Source organism: Geotrypetes seraphini, chromosome 16 (genome assembly GCF_902459505.1).
Source record: "Geotrypetes seraphini chromosome 16, aGeoSer1.1, whole genome shotgun sequence".
Taxonomy (NCBI): Eukaryota; Metazoa; Chordata; class Amphibia; order Gymnophiona; family Dermophiidae; genus Geotrypetes; species Geotrypetes seraphini.
This window is the reverse complement of record NC_047099.1, coordinates 13,222,757-13,241,275: the sequence shown is the minus strand read 5'-3', so window position 1 is coordinate 13,241,275 and position 18,519 is coordinate 13,222,757. Positions and strand designations below refer to the sequence as shown.

At 40.1% G+C, this 18,519-nt stretch overlaps 1 pseudogene; it reads left to right on the top strand.

The window, feature by feature from the left end:
* The first annotated feature begins 9,514 nt into the window (after positions 1-9,514).
* Positions 9,515-10,398, top strand: LOC117349654 (annotated as a pseudogene).
* The last annotated feature ends 8,121 nt before the right edge of the window (positions 10,399-18,519 follow it).

The window sequence follows — 18,519 nt, the reverse complement described above, 5'->3', positions numbered from 1 at the left end:
TTCCCTTGAGCGAGCGTCTCCCGAAGCTCTTCGTTCCGCTTGGGAATTCCAGGCGCCCCCGAGCAACGGCTGTGTCCAGTGCGAGCCTTTAACCACCGCGGCCAGCACGGGAGAGGCACGAGCGCAGACCCACCCACTCCAGCACCGCGAGGGACCTTCCGCCCCTCTGCTCACAATGGTGACAAGTCAAAACCACACGAGACAATCATGCACGGACAATTGAGGGCAGAAAGTTGCACGTAGAATGTCAGCACATTGGATTCAAAACACTATTTTACAGAGGCCCAAGGGGGTGTGAGGTGGACCACCCCCTTACAGAGGGAACTGTAATTTTTCCCTAAAAAAGAGGGAAAAGGCTGTTTCCTCCAACCCACAACAGGACCACCATAAAATAGTGTTTGAATCCTGCGTGCTGATGTCCTGTGTGCGATTGTCTCGCATAGTTTCATCCATGTATCGAAACAATAGTGGAGAAAGAGGGCATCCTTGATGAGTGCCTCGTGAGACAACAAAAGAAAGGGATTTAATTCCATTAACTAGAATAGATGCACGAGGACCAGCATATAAGACTCGTAAACAATCCAAGAACCATCCAGTAAAACCCATGTGAGACAATGTGGAAAAAAGAAAAGACCACTCCACCCAATCAAAGGCCTTCTCCGCATCTAGGCTTGCCAACAATCCTGATATTGCTATAGTCTGACCAGTCACCAATGCAGTCAAAACTTTATGGACATGTATAATAGACTGGCGACCTCACACAAAACCAACCTGTTCTTCCCCTATTAATAGAGGTAATTGAGATGCCAATCGATCTGCAAAAATCTTAAGATTTACATTAAGTCAAGAAATGGGATGATAAGAATCCACATTTTGAAGATCTTTTCCAGGTTTGGTAAAGTAATTAAAGAATCCATTGCACTGAGTTTTCCACACATGCATCAAAATATCGTATCATCACTCCAGAAGATGATAAAGAAGCATTTTATAATATTCTGCAGTAAACTCATCAGGTCCCGAAGCTGTAAAAGTAGAGAAGATTACGATCCAAGATGGCTGCTGAATGCCACGTTTTGGAGCACCGTAGTACACGGTTTTTTCTTCTTTATTTACTTTGAAGTCGAAATACCCAAGCGGAGTGGAAGGAGTTCTGCTGCGACCTTGCGGAACTCTGGACCTGCCGTTTCGGGCAATATCGAGGAGCTCCTGCGGCGGATGCAGGGAAGCTCACAGCAAGTTGGGACTTCCCCGTTGGAGACACTCCGTGGAAATGGCATGGAGGCGAGCACCTTGGGCCTTGAGACCACCCTCAGTCCCGACGTTAGGGCACCACCTCCCCGGACTACCAGCTCCCCGCGGGCAGATGAGCTTCTGGAAGCAGGAGCTCATCTTGCATCGGAGGTCAGGAAGATCATAGAGAGGAGCTTGGAACTAGACTCCCTGCATTCGGAGGAGAGTCTAAGTGTGGACACCGAGGAAGAGACAACAACAACAGCAGGAGATGGCAGAATTCAGGAGGACAAACGAGAAACTGTACCAGTTGGTGAGGAAAGTTTTGAACTTTGTATTTCCCAGCTACAGAAACCCCAAAAGGTTACTTTAGATGTGATTTGGGACCTAGTTGCTAATCTTCCTAAATCGATAAACCCTCATTTCCAGCAGATTGAAGAGAAAATAAAAATCCAGATAACTGAAATTGAGAAACTAAACACTGAAGTGACTGGTTCTAAATTGGTTATGGATGATATTAGACAGGATGTCAAAACTTCTAAACAAGTTCAAGAAAGTATTATCAAAGATAACATAAATCTCAGAAGAAAAATGGAATTTTTAGAGAATGTTTCAAGAAATAACAACCTGAGATTGGTGAATTTCCCTAGGGTAACAACGGTAACCCCTAGGGAAATGTTAAAGAGATATATAATGGAAATTTTGGAAGTTACAGAGGAGGTTACACCTCCATTTGCTCAAGTCTATTATTTGCCCAACAATCCTCAAAATCAACAAGGAAATAAACAAGAAGCAATGAATGTATCAGCAAAATTAGAGATGTCTGAGAAGGAATTGGTGGTACCAGCAACATTGCTTTTAACGGTAGCTTTGGCACTGGATAAAAACTTTCCGCTAAGACTATTCTTTAAAAATAGACAAAAAGATTTTTGGGGTCTGAGAGTACAAATGTACCCTGATTTATCTAGGGATACCCAAAAGCGTCATAGAGAATTTCTATTGTTAAAACCTGGAGTATTAGCCCTTGGGGCGACTTTCTACTTGCGTCACCCATGCAAATGTGTTGTCCATTATTCTTTACAAAAGTTTGTCTTTTTTGAACCTTTCCAATTGTCTACATTTCTCTCCTTGTCATGTATGGAAAAAGAAAAGGATAAGACCTAAAGCCCTAATATGAAAATATGAAGTGATTTTTTTCCCTCTGTTCAGCTAATTTAGCCTAAGTTCTACTTAAGTTTTCTTTGTGACCGTTAAATATATCTTGGATCTAACCCAATGTGGACTTGAGCTGGGGATGAAGCTAAATAATTTTAGTTTCTTAAATGTATTGTATAGATTGTTCTTTTCTATGTTTTAGATCCTGCTTTCTGTACAAGTTAATACTTGATATGTTTAATCTAAAACTGATAAATATATAATTTTTTTTTTTAAAGTAGACAAGGATTGAATAACCTTTTGGACCTTCACCTCTCGTAAAGGCACATTCAACAATTCAAGCATTTGTGGAGTTAAACTAGGCAAATATGCATCTTCCAGGTATGCGTGAATTAAAGAAGGCTGTGACGACGTATCTGCTATGTAAAGATGGGAAAAGTATTCACAAAAAGCTTGAGAAATTTTATCAGAGGCGTTAGTCAAGGTTCCATCTGGCAAATGAATGGAGTGAATCAACCGAGGGCCACTCCAGACTTTATTAAGACGCACAAGTAAACGTCCAGAATGATTTCCAAAGCGAAAAAACGATGTTTACAAAATAAGAACATAAAAACATAAGAAGTTGCTTCCACTGGGTCAGACCAGAGGTCCATCTCGCCCAGCAGTCTGCTTCCGCGGCGGCCCATCAGGTCCATGACCTATAAGGTGATCCTTGTCTAAAACCCTTTAATCCCCTTTATCCTTCTATCTATACCCTTTCATAATCCTATCCCTACCTCTATCTGTATCCCTCAATCCCCGTGTCCTTCAGGAATTTATTCAATCCTTCTTTGAAACCCCGTAGTGTACTTTGTCCTATCACAACCTCCGGAAGCGCATTCCAGGTGCCCACCACCCTCTGAGTGAAAAATAATTTCCTAGCATTGGTTCTAAACCTGTCCCCTTTTAACTTCTCTGAGTGCCCCCTTGTTCTTGTGGTTCCCAATAGGCTGAAGAATCTGTCCCTCTCCACCTTCTCTATGCCCTTCATGATCTTGTAAGTCTCTATCATGTCTCCCCTGAGTCTCCGCTTCTCCAGGGAGAAGAGCCCCAGCCTTTCTAACCTGTCTGCGTATGAAAAGTTTTCCATATCTTTTATCATTTTTGTCGCTCTTCTCTGAACCCTCTCAAGTATCGCTATGTCCTTCTTAAGGCACGGTGACTAATATTGGACAAATAGGGTGCTCCCTTTACTTCTTTCATGTAATAATGTATTCAAGGCTACTTGAGCAGTCAACATATTTTCTTTGTGAGCTAATGTAGGTCGATGAAGGTATGTCTTTTTGGCACATTGAAATTGATGTTCAAGAGAAATTATTTTTGTAGCAATATGGCAGTTTCGTGCTGCAACATAAGCAATTGCATCACCTCAGAGAACCGCCTTGGAAACTTCTCAATAAAGAACTGGTTTATCAGCGTATGCAGAGTTAAAGTATGTATAATCTGCCCATCGTTCCACTAAATATTGTTGAAAAGGAGGATCTTCATATAGATAAGCAGGAAATCACCAACCACCACCTCTTCATAAGCCAATCTTTAAATCAAAAAGCACCATTGAATGATCAGAGATAGCCAAAGGTCCTATTACAGATGAAAGAATTCGAGAAAACAAGGATTGGGTAACAAGAATGTAATCTAAACGTGGCCATGTAGAATTAGATGCTGGCCTGGGGAAGACCTGTCAAGAGAGGGATCAAGCACTTGATTCAAATCTCCAGATAATATTAAGGGAGAAACATCATATTCCAAGATCGTCTTAATTAAAGACTGAAAAAAATCATGTTCATAAGTAGAGGGAGTGCATACCGCTAAAAGATTAAAGTGACCATAAGTGTCTGTAGTAAGTAATTTAGTTTGACACAGCAGTCTTTTATTAATCAAAATTGCTACCCCACCTTTCTTACAGTTTGTGAAAGAGTCAACCAGTTTTAAGTTTCAGATGTTCTACATCAGACAGTTTAGTCTCTTGTAAACAAGCAATATTTACTTCTTGGCGATGTAGGTAAGAAAGCAATTTAGCCCGTTTAATAGGAGAGTTCACCCCAGACACATTCCACATGGCTACTCACAACAAGGAAACATTATCACTAAAAGCAAATATACCCAATTCCTTCCCCATTTTAGAACTGTAATTACATATTAAATAATATGCGACTGCGAGTGTGTGGTGTTAATGTATCCAAATAAAGTTGCCAAATAGTAAAAAATTGTCTTCCCCGTCTAGTGTCCCATTCTGATAATTGCATACTTTCCATTGTTAAAATGTGTAACATTCTAGAATGCCATTGACTATATGTTGGTCTTAAAGGTCCAATCCAAAGATAAAGTATGACTTTCAAAACTGATAAGATTGTTCTTTGAAGAAAGCCTTTTAGGCCTCTTGGAATAGGACGCTTAACATCAAAAATCCAAAATATATTATAACTATTGCAATGCCAATCAGTTCCCCACATTTGCTCAACTTTATAAAAAGCAACATTCCAAAATTGGCGTATCAAAGGACATGTCCAAAAACATGTGAGATAAATTAGCATTAGGGATATTTCAAACAAAAGTCTAATGTAGCAAAAGTCGCCCTATAAGCAAGGCAGGGAACAATATATATTCTGCAAATAAATTTATAACCCATTTCATAATAGGTGATATCAGATAGAAGGCCATATAAAATCTTTAAAAATCTTTGAATATGGAATCCCTGAAGGTGAATCCCCAACTCTTCATTCCAAGCTTGAGCTATTTTATTGTAATCTAAATTAGGAGAAAGATTCACTAATGAATGTCTAAAATATTTAAGGGGCACAATCAACTGGGCATCTAACCAAAATAATTCTGAAAGAGCATCATATACTTTAGCATTTAGTGACAATGAAGGTAAGGCATTCACAAAATACCTCAACTGCATGTAAGAATATATATCCAATTTAAACCAATTATAAACAGTATGTAATTGTGATAATGTTGGTAAATTACCCTCATCAACTAATATCTGGTAAAAATAACCACTGTATCTTTAAAACCCACCCACCCGCCCGCTCGCTGCCATTGTACCTGGTGTCCAGCGTATTTCCTGGCCAGCGGCGCACAGGCCAGAAGCACAGATATCAGGAGGGAGCAAGCCCGCCATGCTCCCGCCTGGGCCCACACCAATCTCCGAATGGCTGCAGTCACACATAGCTTAGGCCCCATTTTATCAAACCATGGTGAGGGTTTTACCATGGGCTGGCAAGGTAAATGTTCCAATGCTCATAGGAATTGAATGAGCGTCAGAGCATTTACTCATTGGCCCACAGTAAAACCCTCAATCACAGTTTGATAAAAGGGGCCTTAATGAATAATAAGCCAGCAGCTAATTGGTCTTTATAAGCAATTATTGACAATAATTGGTTCTAATTGGCTCTAACTGCTAGTAATGTATGTATCGGCCCTTAGTCCTTTTTGATAGACACAAAGGATCAAAATAAAACTTAACACATCAACAGTTATGAGTTTATTTATGATGGGCAGGAGTGATGCTTCGATGGCAATGCCAGCAGTGGGGAAGATAGATTAGTACTGGATAGATTTCTACAGTCTATATCCCATATATAATAAGACAGATCAGGATGGCCTGGATTGAAGTTTAATAGCAACTCCAGTGGTCGGAAAGTAAGGCCAATGTCAGGCAGGTTTTAACTGTCTGAGCCCTGAAAATGGCAAAGATAGATCAGGATCAAATATGCATATTTTGTATCACCTTCACATTGTATGCTCTGAGGGCAGATGCTGTGTATCTTAGTATGGGAGTGGAAGCCATCTTAAAGTGGGACTTAGCAAGGAAAACGCTGTTGGAAATACTATTGGGCTGTTGGATGGACCATTAGGTTTCTATCTTCCATCAATTACTATGTTCTTATGTTACTATATGGTTTGTGTTCTATATGTTTCATGATCAAATTCCAGAGCACACAACTTCAAAGGGGAGCAGCAAATTGATAGGGGCAATAATGGGTAGAGGCTTGTTGGGCAGTTACACATGTGTGTTATACAGTTTCATATACAATTGTTATTGTTGGGTGGGAACATTTACATTAGCCATAAATCGTCCCTTGGAGAAATTTCTAGTAGATGGAGTAACTCAGAAGGGCTCCAGGGAAAATAGAATACTTCTATAACTATTTAAGAGCTTCAGAGAATGTACAGGCAAAGAAGAAGATAAGATTGAAAGTTAGTATCAGGGAGTCTTTTCTGAGACGTTAATGCATAGGGTTGATTGGGACTGTGGGTTTGTTTCTACTTCATTTGTCCTTTGTTTCAGTTGCTTTGTTGGATTCCAACATTGGGACAGAAAAAATAAAATGGCTACTCTTTCTCCTATGTTTTTCTTAGATTGAATAGAAGTGGAATGTGGAATACAGTCAGATCATCCTGATCTGTACTTCAATTGATGTCTTTTTTCTTTCCTTGCGTTTCTCTTGTTATTCATGTTCTAATTTTGGAGCCATTCATTAAATTGGTAAACTGCTTTGTGAGGAATGGGGGCTTCTTGTTAATCTATTCCAGCAAAAAAATAAAGCCGCACACATCTCATTCTTGAACCTATACATCAGTGTCTCTCAAATTGTGTGCCCCGAGTGCCATGAGAGATTCCAGAATTTTACTTTATTTTAAAAAATTTCCTTCATAAGTATACACTAGAATAGATGACCTGTACATCACATACACAAGAGTATGTCAATATTATGAGCTTCTACATGTGTACGGATACAACCACCCAGACAAGCATCATTCTTTGATGTGATTAGTCCTTGAAAACTAATGGCAAGTCATTTTATTTTTATTTTTTTATGCAGTAGTTATCCTAACTTGAGCAACAAAGCAATCAAGGAATTGTTACCATTTGGATCGTCCAATCTTTGCAAACTTGGATTTTCAGCTTTATCAGAAATTAAATAAATTTTAAAAAAAGTGAACGAATGCAGATGGTGGATGATGAAATGCATGTTTGCTTGTTGACTCTTGAGCTGCATTTTGAGTTAATTTGCACTCATAAACAAGCACATCCATTACATGGCTTCTATCCTACCTACTTTAGTTTCGCCATTGGTATAATTACATAGATTAAAGAACTTTAAATAAATACAACAGATTACGAATAATTGAAAAAATCGGGATAGGCTAAATTATAGCTTTTGGTGGAACTCTTTGTGTCACATATTCAAAATGGAAAGGATAATTGCCATGCAGCAGGGAAATTTTAAGAAATTTCAGGTTATTTGGGAGCCATTAACAAGATACTGTAAAGATTGAAATTACTGCATAGAATAAATATTAGTTTTTTCCCTTTTGTTCATACATGTCCAGGGTGGGGTGGGGGGTGGGGTGGGAATATTTCATGATTTCTTTTGCTTATGAATAATTGTTGGGTATAAGGGAGGGAGAATATTTGATGAAAGTTCGAATTTGATGATATGTTAAGTGATGTTAAAGTATAAAATGTTTGTACTTTATGTTACACTTATTTTAAGTTTTAAAAATGAATAAAGATTTATATATAAAAAAATAATAAATAACTCTCAAATTTAATTTTTTGTTTGTTTTGCAATTTTATAATTTCAATTATAATGTGCAATTTGGCAGCTACAAATGAACTTCAACCAGTATCAATCACGGGCAAATAACATAGAAACATAGAATTATGATGGCAGATAAAGGCCAATTGGTCCATCTAGTCTGCCCATCCACAGTAACCATTATCTCTTTCTCTCTCTGAGAGATCCCATGTGCCTATCCCACACTTTTTTGAATTCAGACACAGTCTCTTTTTCCACCATCTCTTCCGGGAGACTGTTCCACGCATCTACCACCCTTTCTGTAAAAAAGTATTTCCTTAGATTACTTCAGAGCCTATCATCTCTTAACTTCATCCTATGCCCTCTCATTCCATAACTTCCTTTAAAATGAAAAAGACTCGATTCATGAGCATTTACACCACGTAGGTATTTAAATGTTTCTATCATATCTCCCTTCTCCCGCCTTTCCTCAAAATTATACATTTTGAGATCTTTAAGTCTGTTCCCATAAGCCTTATGATGAAGACCATTTTGTAACCTTCCTCTGGACCGACTTCATTCACAACAGTTAATATGTAGTGAGTATGCATCATCAGTTTAATTAAAGAGTTAAGTAGAACTGTGTATATGCATGATGCATAATATTATGAATATGGGAATTGGGAGCATCCAATCAAAAATTTTAAAATCCCCATGTATAAATTAAGATAGAAAAATGAATTACAAACTGAGGGCACCTTTTACCAAGCGACTGTAATAATTTTAATACCAGTGAAGGCATTTAAATTCATATTTATATCTGAATTCAAGAAAGCGTGGGCCAAGTATATTGGACCTCTAAAGAAGAGGAAGGGAGAGTAGATTGTGAGCCTGCTATGGACAGAGAAGGTACCTGCATATGCAGTTATATGTATGTCTCGTAGTAGTAGTAATACTAGTGGATGTGTCTAGCGGAAGGGAGATGGACTGCTCTTCTGAATCACTGCAGGCTCCTTGGGATTTATTTTGCCAGGTACTTGTGACTTGCCCCTGCTTTTACAAAGGTGTGCTATGCTTTTTAGCGCACGCTAAATATTAACACGCAATAAACACGTGATAAACGTGTGCATGTTATGCTATGGACGCGTTAGCGTTTAGCACACACGTTGATTTAGCACATGATAATCACGCGCTAAAATGCTTAGCACGCCTTTGTAAAAGAAAGTCTAGGATTGGACTCCGTGAAGATGGACTAGGCTAGATGGACAATTGGTCTGATCCAGTTAGGCTATTCTTATGTTCCTATGTTGTATGCATTGGATTTATGTTGTGATTTTTAATAGGTCTTGCTATTTTATGTTACTATTTATCGTTTTATGATTAGCCAGTTGCCTTGAATGATTGCTTCAAAAATTCAGTACATAGAACTTTATACATCAACATATATTTAGATACATTTTATTTATTCTTTTTGTTTCAGTTTACAAATGGAAATGACAGGAAGAAGGAATGGTACGTCTATAAGGGAATTTACATTCTTGGGGTTTCCAAGCCTCCTTCAGATGCATAATTTAGTCTTCCTAATGTTTTAATCATATACATTATAACGGTATCTGGAAACACGCTCATCATTGTAGTCATTAAGATGGAACCTCATCTCCATACTCCTATGTACTTTTTCCTCAGTAACCTGGCTCTCTTGGAAATCTGTTATACAACCAATATTGTTCCTAAAATGCTTGAAGGGTTTCTCATAGAAAAGAAAATCATTTCTTTCACTGATTGCATGGTACAGTTATATTTCTTTCTTTCTATGGGTTGCACTGAGGATTTCCTCCTAGCTGCGATGGCCTATGATCGGTTTGTGGCCATCTGCAAACCACTGCATTATGGAGCCTTAATGAGCAATGGAGTTTGTATCAAGCTAGCATTGTGGTCTTGGGTTTTGGGTTTCCTAATTCCCATCGTACCAGTCTTAATGGTTACCAGATTAGATTTCTGTGGCCCAAACATAATCAATCATTTCTTTTGTGATGTTTCACCTCTAATAAAATTATCCTGCACAAATGTTTCTCATCTCAAAATAGTGGAATTTTCTGTGGGTTCTTCAGTATTGTTGACCTCATGCACGATAATACTCTTATCATACATTTATATCATCTCAACTATACTGAGAATCCCTTCTATCTCTGGCACACAAAAAGCTTTCTCAACCTGCATTTCTCACCTTATCATTGTTTCACTATTCTTTGGCTCTGGCATGCTTATTTATATAGGTCCAACAGCATACCAGTCTTTTGATCTGAATAAAACAGTGTCTGTGTTTTACACTGTGATTACTCCTTTATTCAATCCCTTCATCTATACTTTCCGAAATGAGCAAGTAAAAACTGCTTTTAGAAATACAGTGAAGAGAAGCATTTTAAGAACCAAAAGATGCTGTTGATGTTGGCTTTTGAAGAGGAAATGCCACTGTCGATGAAAGAGAGAGCCAGTGAAAGAGCAGAGAAAAGAGACAAAAGTGGAAAAGAAAACAGCCAAAGAGCGCAAGGTCTGTCAAAAGTGACTGAGGATATTTGAAAGAAATATATATCAGTTGATTTTGAAGCACTCATGTATTAGGCATGCACTAAACCTAGGAAAGCATGCCTGATGGCTTCGCTTAATAACCCATTAGTAAGCTGAATTCTATAAATATACTATGGGCGATAGCTTTTTTTAGGTAGCGTACACTAATCCGGTGCATGCGCTAAAAATGCTAGCGCACCTTTGTAAAAGGCGCCCTATGTAGTTCTGTTCTTGCCTTTCCATCATATTGGAGCAATGTGTTTTCTAAGGTTCACAGCCATTCGTATGCGGGACAAAGCTGTGCCGACATTTGAGCCCAGACAATTGTGCGCAAGACTGTAGCGCGCCGCCGGAAAAGTTAATTTTAAAGAGCTCTGACGGGGGTGTGTGGGGGGAAGCCCCCCAGTTTACTTAATAGTGTTCGCACTGCCATTGTGGGGGTTGGGCGGTTGGAACCCCCCCATTATAGAGGAAACTTTACTTTTTCCTGATTTTTTAGGAAAAAGTTAAGTTTTCTGTATAATGTGTGTGGGGGGGGGGTTACACCCCCCCACTTCCCCCAAACAGCAGCGCAAACAGTATTAAGTAAAGTGGGGGGGTTCCCCCCCACACACCCCGTCGGAGCTCTTTAAAATTAACTTTTACAGCGGCGCGCTGGAGTCTTGCGTGCAATTGTCTGTGCCGAAATGTTGGCGCGGCTTTGTCCGGCACGCTTTTGTCTTGTTACAGTTTTCTAAAACCAAATCTACCTTATACAATCTAGATCCTTTTGTTTGTTTCAATCTTGCCACACAACAAGGTCATCAGATGCCTCCACATTCTTGTGTTATGAGATATAAGCCAGATTTGTGCACCTCTCATAACTTCAGATGTAAATCTCCAGCCTCAGCTCTTGAAGGTCATGAGTTAAATCCTCTAGCCAGGCGGAGTAGAGCCATTTTGGGAAGGAACAAGGAATAACCAAGTGCTATTTGACCTGTCAACCTGAAAAATTAGAGATTTTTATGCTTAATAGGTGTTGTGGATGGATATATAGTATTGTCTTTATCTATCATTTTATTCAGTATTTCATTTTATCAGCAAATCACAAGTAAAGATCCTGTTAATAAATACCATTCATCAATCTGCTAACAACTGTATTGAACATCTGCTTGTACTGTAACAATTTGTGTGAAAAATGTATTTGAATAACAAGCCTATTAGCCTCAATAATTGTGTGCTAATCAACACTTAGGGCTCCTTTTACAAAGGCGCGTTAGGGCCTTCACACGCGGAATAGCGTGCGCTAAATTGCCATGGGCACTCGCCGATACCGCCTCCTTTTGAGCAGGTGGTAGATTTTCAGCTAGCGCGCGCTAGAGCATGCGCTAATCCGGTGAGTGCGCTAAAACGCTTAGCGCAGCTTCGCAAAAGGAGCCCTCAGTGTTAATTATGAATTGGATTTACACGCATGTCATGCTTAGAAATTTTCTATAAAGTTGGTTCATTAAAAAGGCATTGCCATTGCTTGGTTTGCTGAAGTTTTCTTCTACTGTATAAAAAGATGTGGAGGGGCATTTTCGATAGTGCCTCAAAGTCTGGCTCTGGACATATCCTGCAAGGTGTCCAAAACTTGGGGCGGGGAAACGTCTATTTTCAAAACCACTACACAGGTCTATTTGGGGGCAAATTCTAGAAAAGGCGTCCTGATTTTTGGCAGCGGTAGGTGTCCTTCTGCTGTCTAACCAACCAATTGGGATGCACGTTTTTAGAATAAAGGTACCCGAAGTAGGTGGCCCGAAGTAGGTAGCCTACACTGCAGGCATTTTTGTGGGTCTAGGGAGATGCCTAGGAACACCTAAGCTTGCATAAGGCTGGATGTGGGCGTGATTTCATCTGAAAGTGGCCTTGGGCGAGCTTAAGCAGCCCTAGGTATCTTCCTAGAGCCGTGACAGATGTCTGAAATGTAGGCCATTAAAATCCTAGCCTACATTTCAAATAGAGGTGGCAAGGAAATCTCCCTGCCATGATCAGCTGAGTGGCCATAGCAGGGAACCCCTGAACCGCACCTCAAGTCAGCTGGCAGGAGAGTTGCCCACACCCTCATGCTACCACCTCTGAACCCCCCCAACACTGTCTGCAGCAGGAGCAATGCTCAATTCCTTCTGCCACCCCCCCCCCCCCCAAATTCCCATCAGACTATCCGTGCTAGGAGGGATGACCAATTTCTCCTGTACAATCCCTGAAACCCCCTTGAAGTCCCCTGGCAGGAGGGATGTCCACTCCCTCCTGCCAGAACCCTTGAAACAAACCCCTCCAACTGTAATAGGCAGGAGGGATGCTCAGTCCCTTATGTCAGCAGACCCTCCTCCCGAACTCATGACCCCAATCTATGATCCCTCAGACTCAAACCCCCTACCCTGGAACACCAAACCCCCCCCACCCACCTGTACCTTTTGTATTATGGCAAGTTAGAGGGATGCCTACTTCCTCCAGCCACCAGGCTTGCCTCTTCACAATGGTGGGCCTTCCCCTTCCTGATGCATCCTGGGATGCACCAGGGAAGGGCCTAAGGCCATGATTGGCCCAGGCACCTATTTTCCCTCCCATAGGAGGGGCTTTGAACACCGGGGTCAACCAGAGTCTTAGGTCCCCCTTTCCAGTGCATTCTGGGATGTACTGGGAGTGGCCTAAGACTCCGATTGGCCAGATACCAAAGGCCATGCTATATTATATTTTCCCATACAGGTTCTGCTGTTCTAGAGACAGGTATGTACTGTTTCATTTACATCTTTGGGAGGTGGAAGGGGGTAAGTGACCACTTTGAGAGTTTGGGTACCCTTTTGGCTCTTATTCACTTTTAAAACTTGTAAATGTCACTCTGCACTTCTTGAAAAAGGTTTGATTATCCCTGCAAGACATCCAAGTGCTGAGCTTGCCGAAATCATGCCTCTTACACACTCTCTTAACATTTACATTACATTAGGGATTTCTATTCCGCCTAGAACCGCAAGGCACAGGCGGAATAGAAATCCCTAATGTAATGTAATGTAATGTAATTTAGGCATACTGGAGTGTGAATGCCCTGCAAGACATCTAAAAAAATTAGTTTCAAAAATTGACACATGGATATTTCAGTGATTAATACATCCAAGTGCTGATTTCTGCCATTTTTTGGATGCATTTCTCTTTTGAAAATGAGCCCCATAATATGCTAGGAAACAGCGTGTGGCCAGAAGAAATTTCTTGTGATTTAGCTGGGGACCTCCATAAGCTTTGAAGAGCTTAATAAGGATATTTTCCTCACCTGATCCTCTGTCTTATACTTTGAAAAATAAATATATTACAGATCAGAACTTAACTATCTATCAAACAAAATGCAGCCAGTCTCTTGTGTGTGAACTTCTCAGGCACTATTTTCAAAGTTGCCCCAGCCCCATGGGTGATTTTAGAGTTTAAATACACAGAGAATGAATTCTGCTCATTCGAAATGTAAAGGGGAACAGAACATCAGAAACTCATTGAATAAATTTATCCATGTGGCATCCTCCTCCAGAGAGAAAAATATATCAGCAACACCATATAGGGTAATTATTTCCTTTCTTACATATTTGCTGTTATTGATTCTGGGATAAGAAGTAAGAGATAGTATTTGAAGACAGTTTCACTCAGAAAAGTAGGATTTCTGGATTGCAATCTGTAGAAATGCTTGAGTATCTGATTGTAAAACCACCTTGATAGGCGGTATATATATATATATATATATATATATTTTAAAACCTAACAATAATAATAATGATTGATAGGAATTTATAGCACAGTTTGTCAGATCTAGGAGAAACCATAAAGGTTTGAGGTTTGATGATGGTGTCCTGTGAGGAAATTGTGTGGTCATTTAGCAATTGATATTGCCAGATATACTCCGTGTTGAGTCCTGTGAAGATATTGTTTTTAATAAATGCCATTTTTATTTTGGGTATTCTCAATAATGGCAATTCGCTCAATACCATTATACTCGGAATGATCAATCAAACATCCACACAGTAAATTTGAGTCATAGGTCTTAGCTATAGTTTTATAAATTTCATGAGTAGAATATTATAACAATTTTCATTTAGCTCTCATAATCATCTTGATAACTTATAGGTCCTTTTATTAAGGTGCGCTAAACGATTTAGTGCACGTGTAAAGATCAGCGCGCGTTAAATGCTAAGGCATCCATTAAATTCTGTGGGCGCTTTAGCATTTAGCGCACATACTAAATCAATTTGCGCATCTTAATAAAAAGGACCACTTACCCCCTCTTTTACAAAGGAGCGCTAAGCTTTTTAGTGCGCGCTAATCACACGCTAAATGCTAACGCGTGCATATTATCCTATGGACGCATTAGCAGTTAGCACATGCATCAACCTAGCGTGTGCTAAAACGCTTAGCGCGCCTTTATAAAAGAGGGTCTTAGTTTATATCTGAGAAGATTTGAAGTCCAGCATGTTTCGCGTAAAGCTTTATCAAGGACATTCCCCAGTGCCAATCCTTCACCGACTTCTTGGCTAATAAATTAGTGAAGTTGGATGACGGATTGGCACTGGGGAGTGTCCTTGATAAAGCTTTTTGCAAAACATGCTGGACTGCAAATCTTCCCAGATATAACCTAAGTGATCAAGATGATAGAACTAAGTGGAAATGTAATAAGTAGAATATTATAATATTTATAAAACTATAGCTAAGACCTATGATGATAAAGCACCTAGGCCCAAATTCTGTAACCAGCGCCTATTATTAGACCCCTATTTTGGGGGCGCCCAACTAGATAGGCGCCTATCTGAATTGAATAACAAGCTCAATTATGCTTTTTAATCAACACTAATTGAAACTTAGGCACCTATCAAGAAAGAGCGATTCTGTAAAAAGACGCCTCTTAAAATTTAGACGGTCTTCAAAAAAATAGTTGCTTCGCATGTTAGGCGTGGGCATGGCTTCATGTTAGGCTGCGAGGTAAAATAACATTATTCGCCGATGACGCCAAACTAAGCAATGTAGTGGGCAAAAGCACAACAGACATAAATTCAATGTCCGACAACATGATGCACGACCTACTGGAGCGCTGGTCTAGGTCCTGGCAACTCAGCTTCAATGCCAAAAAATGCAAAGTCATGCACCTGGGCAGCCAAAATCCATGCAAGACTTACACCCTTAATGGCGAGATCTTAACAAGAACTGAAGCAGAACGAGACTTAGGGGTGATCGTCAGTGAGAACATGAAGACTACCAATCAAGTGGAGCAAGCTTCATCCAAGGCAAGGCAAATCATAGGTTGCATACGCAAGAGTTTCGTCAGCCGTAAGCCTGAAGTCATTATGCCATTGTATAGATCCATGGTGAGGCCCCACCTGGAATACTGTGTGCAATTCTGGAGGCCGCATTACCGTAAGGAGGTGCTGAGACTGGAGTCGGTCCAGAGAATGGCCACCCGGATGGTCTCGGGACTCAAGGATCTCCCGTACGAGGAACGGCTGGATAAATTAAAGCTATACTCACTCGAGGAACGCAGAGAGAGGGGTGACATGATCGAGACATTCAAGTATCTCACGGGCCGCATCCAGGTGGAAGAAGATATCTTCTTTTTCAAGGGTCCCGCGGCAACAAGGGGGCCTCCGTGGAAAATCAGGGGCGGGAAACTGCACGGGGACACCAGGAAATTCTTTTTCACTGGAAGGGTGGTTGATCGCTGGAATAGTCTTCCACTTCAGGTGATTGAGGCCAGCAGCGTGCCTGATTTTAAGGCCAAATGGGATAGACACGTGGGATCTATTCACAGAGAAAGGTAGGGGAGGGTCATTGGGGTGGGCAGACTAGATGGGCCGTGGCCCTTATCTGCTGTCTATTTCTATGTTTCTATGTTAAGTACGCTTAAGTGCTGACATGGTCGCCTAACTTTTAATTGTGCCTAGAGCTGGCCTATTTATTGGGTGCCTCCAAAATAGGTGCCGCTCAGCGAGATTCACTAAACAGTGCCCAATTTTACTTGAATCGTGCTGAATGGTAACTAATTTGGTGCCTACCTTTTGGGCGCTTCTTATACAATTTGCCCTCTAAAGCTTAACGCTATGAAAGCTTATTGAGCATGGAGTGGTCATGCTAACATATCTTCAATATTGGGAAGTCAAACGCGACTCAGATTTACTGTGTGGATTTTTATTTTTGGAGCACCAGATATTTTGTAGAGTGTGGTTCCCTCCACTGTTTCTTCCATAATGTAGAGAATGTGAGCATTTATGCACCAAGCCCCAAATTCTGTCTACATCTGCATACTTAGCTGATATAGGCACCCATTTTAATTGTATGATAAGCTATATTGACTCTAATAACTGGGAATTAACACCTCATAATAGGCTATAATTGTAGTTAATAATAATAATTTATTTTTATATACCGCCAAACCTTCAGTTTGAGGTGGTTTACAATAAGAAAAATCTGGACATAAAGCGAATTACAATAATCGTCAAATGGTTTCTCACAAAAAATACGGTTTACAATTAATTCAAAATCAGAATCAAAATGAATTAATCTCAAAGGCGCTTCCAAATAAGTAGAAGTAAAAGTATAATAAATAGGAATCATGCTCAAATATATCATAAAAGATAAAAAATACAATTAAGTCAACAATTTTTCAAACACATATGTTTTAAAAAGTTTTCGAAAAAAAGTTGAGTTTGAGCGATAAGAGCATTCCAATAAGAATTCATTGTACCAGCCTGAAATGCCAGAGTTTCCCCCCCAAATCTCTTATTACAGCATGCTGTTGCTGAAGGAAATGAAAACCAGCATGATCTTCGTGTATTCTTGGTAGTTAATTGAAAGCACAATTCCATACAATGTACCCAATTTTTATAGCATCAAATTTACCCCCGCCCTTTACAAAACCATAGCACAGCGGTAACAGCTCCAACGTGGCTGGCACTAAAAACCATGCTAGTTTTGAAAAAGGGGGGGATTAGTTTCACACTAGTTGGTGCCAATTTTGGGGGTGATATCTATAGAATCAAGACCTAAGGGCTAGATTCAGTAAACAGTACTCAAAATTCAGCACCCCAAAAATTGCCAGTAAGCAGAATTCTATAAAAGGCACGCAGTATTTCTAGAATCGCGGGAAGTGCAGATTCCCATACCTAATTTTAGGTGCCAGACATATCGCTGTTCGATCGAGAAGTAAATAACGATGCCACCCAAATTAGGTGCATGGAGGCTGCATCTTATTAAGACACACACAATTTTTCAGAATGCCCCTGAAGTGCCTATCTTTTGAGTTGGGCACTATCAAAGTTAGACGCCATGCCTTATAGAATTAATACCAATCTCTATTAAAGATAGAATATATATATTTCAAGCCAATGTATTATCATTTTTACTAATATTTTTAAATGACAAAATATTGCACATTTCACTTTACTACTATATTAAATATCTTACCCCCCTGCCCCACCACCACAACAACCTTTTACTAAGCCGAGGTACAGGTTTCTACCATGGCCTAGAGCGCTAAATTCTTTGACGCTGCTCTGATAGTCATCAAAATTCCAATAAGTATTAGAACAGCATCAGAGCATTTAGTCTCCCCACTCCTCTCCAAGCTTCACTGGCTCCCAGTATACTCCAGAGTCCTCTATAAATGTGCCTGCTTAGTCTTCAAGATCCTACATGGCGTCCTCCCTCCCGTTATCCCACTCCTTTGGAACTCCTCAAACCCACACCCCACTAGACCCTCACAAAAACTGAAACTGTCTTTCCCCTCTATAAAAGGTATATCCCGCGCAGGAAAACTTGGAACATCCCTCCTCTTTAGAACCACAGAACTCTGGAACAACCTCACACCCCCGCTCAGAAATTCAAGTTCCTTCCAATCCTTCCGCAAACACTTGAAAACTTGGCTCTTCTCAAAAATCTAATTACTTCCCGTTCTCTAGCAACCGGTCCCTCTCTATCTTCTTAGTCCCTCTCCTTTATTCCCTTCATTGTAGTT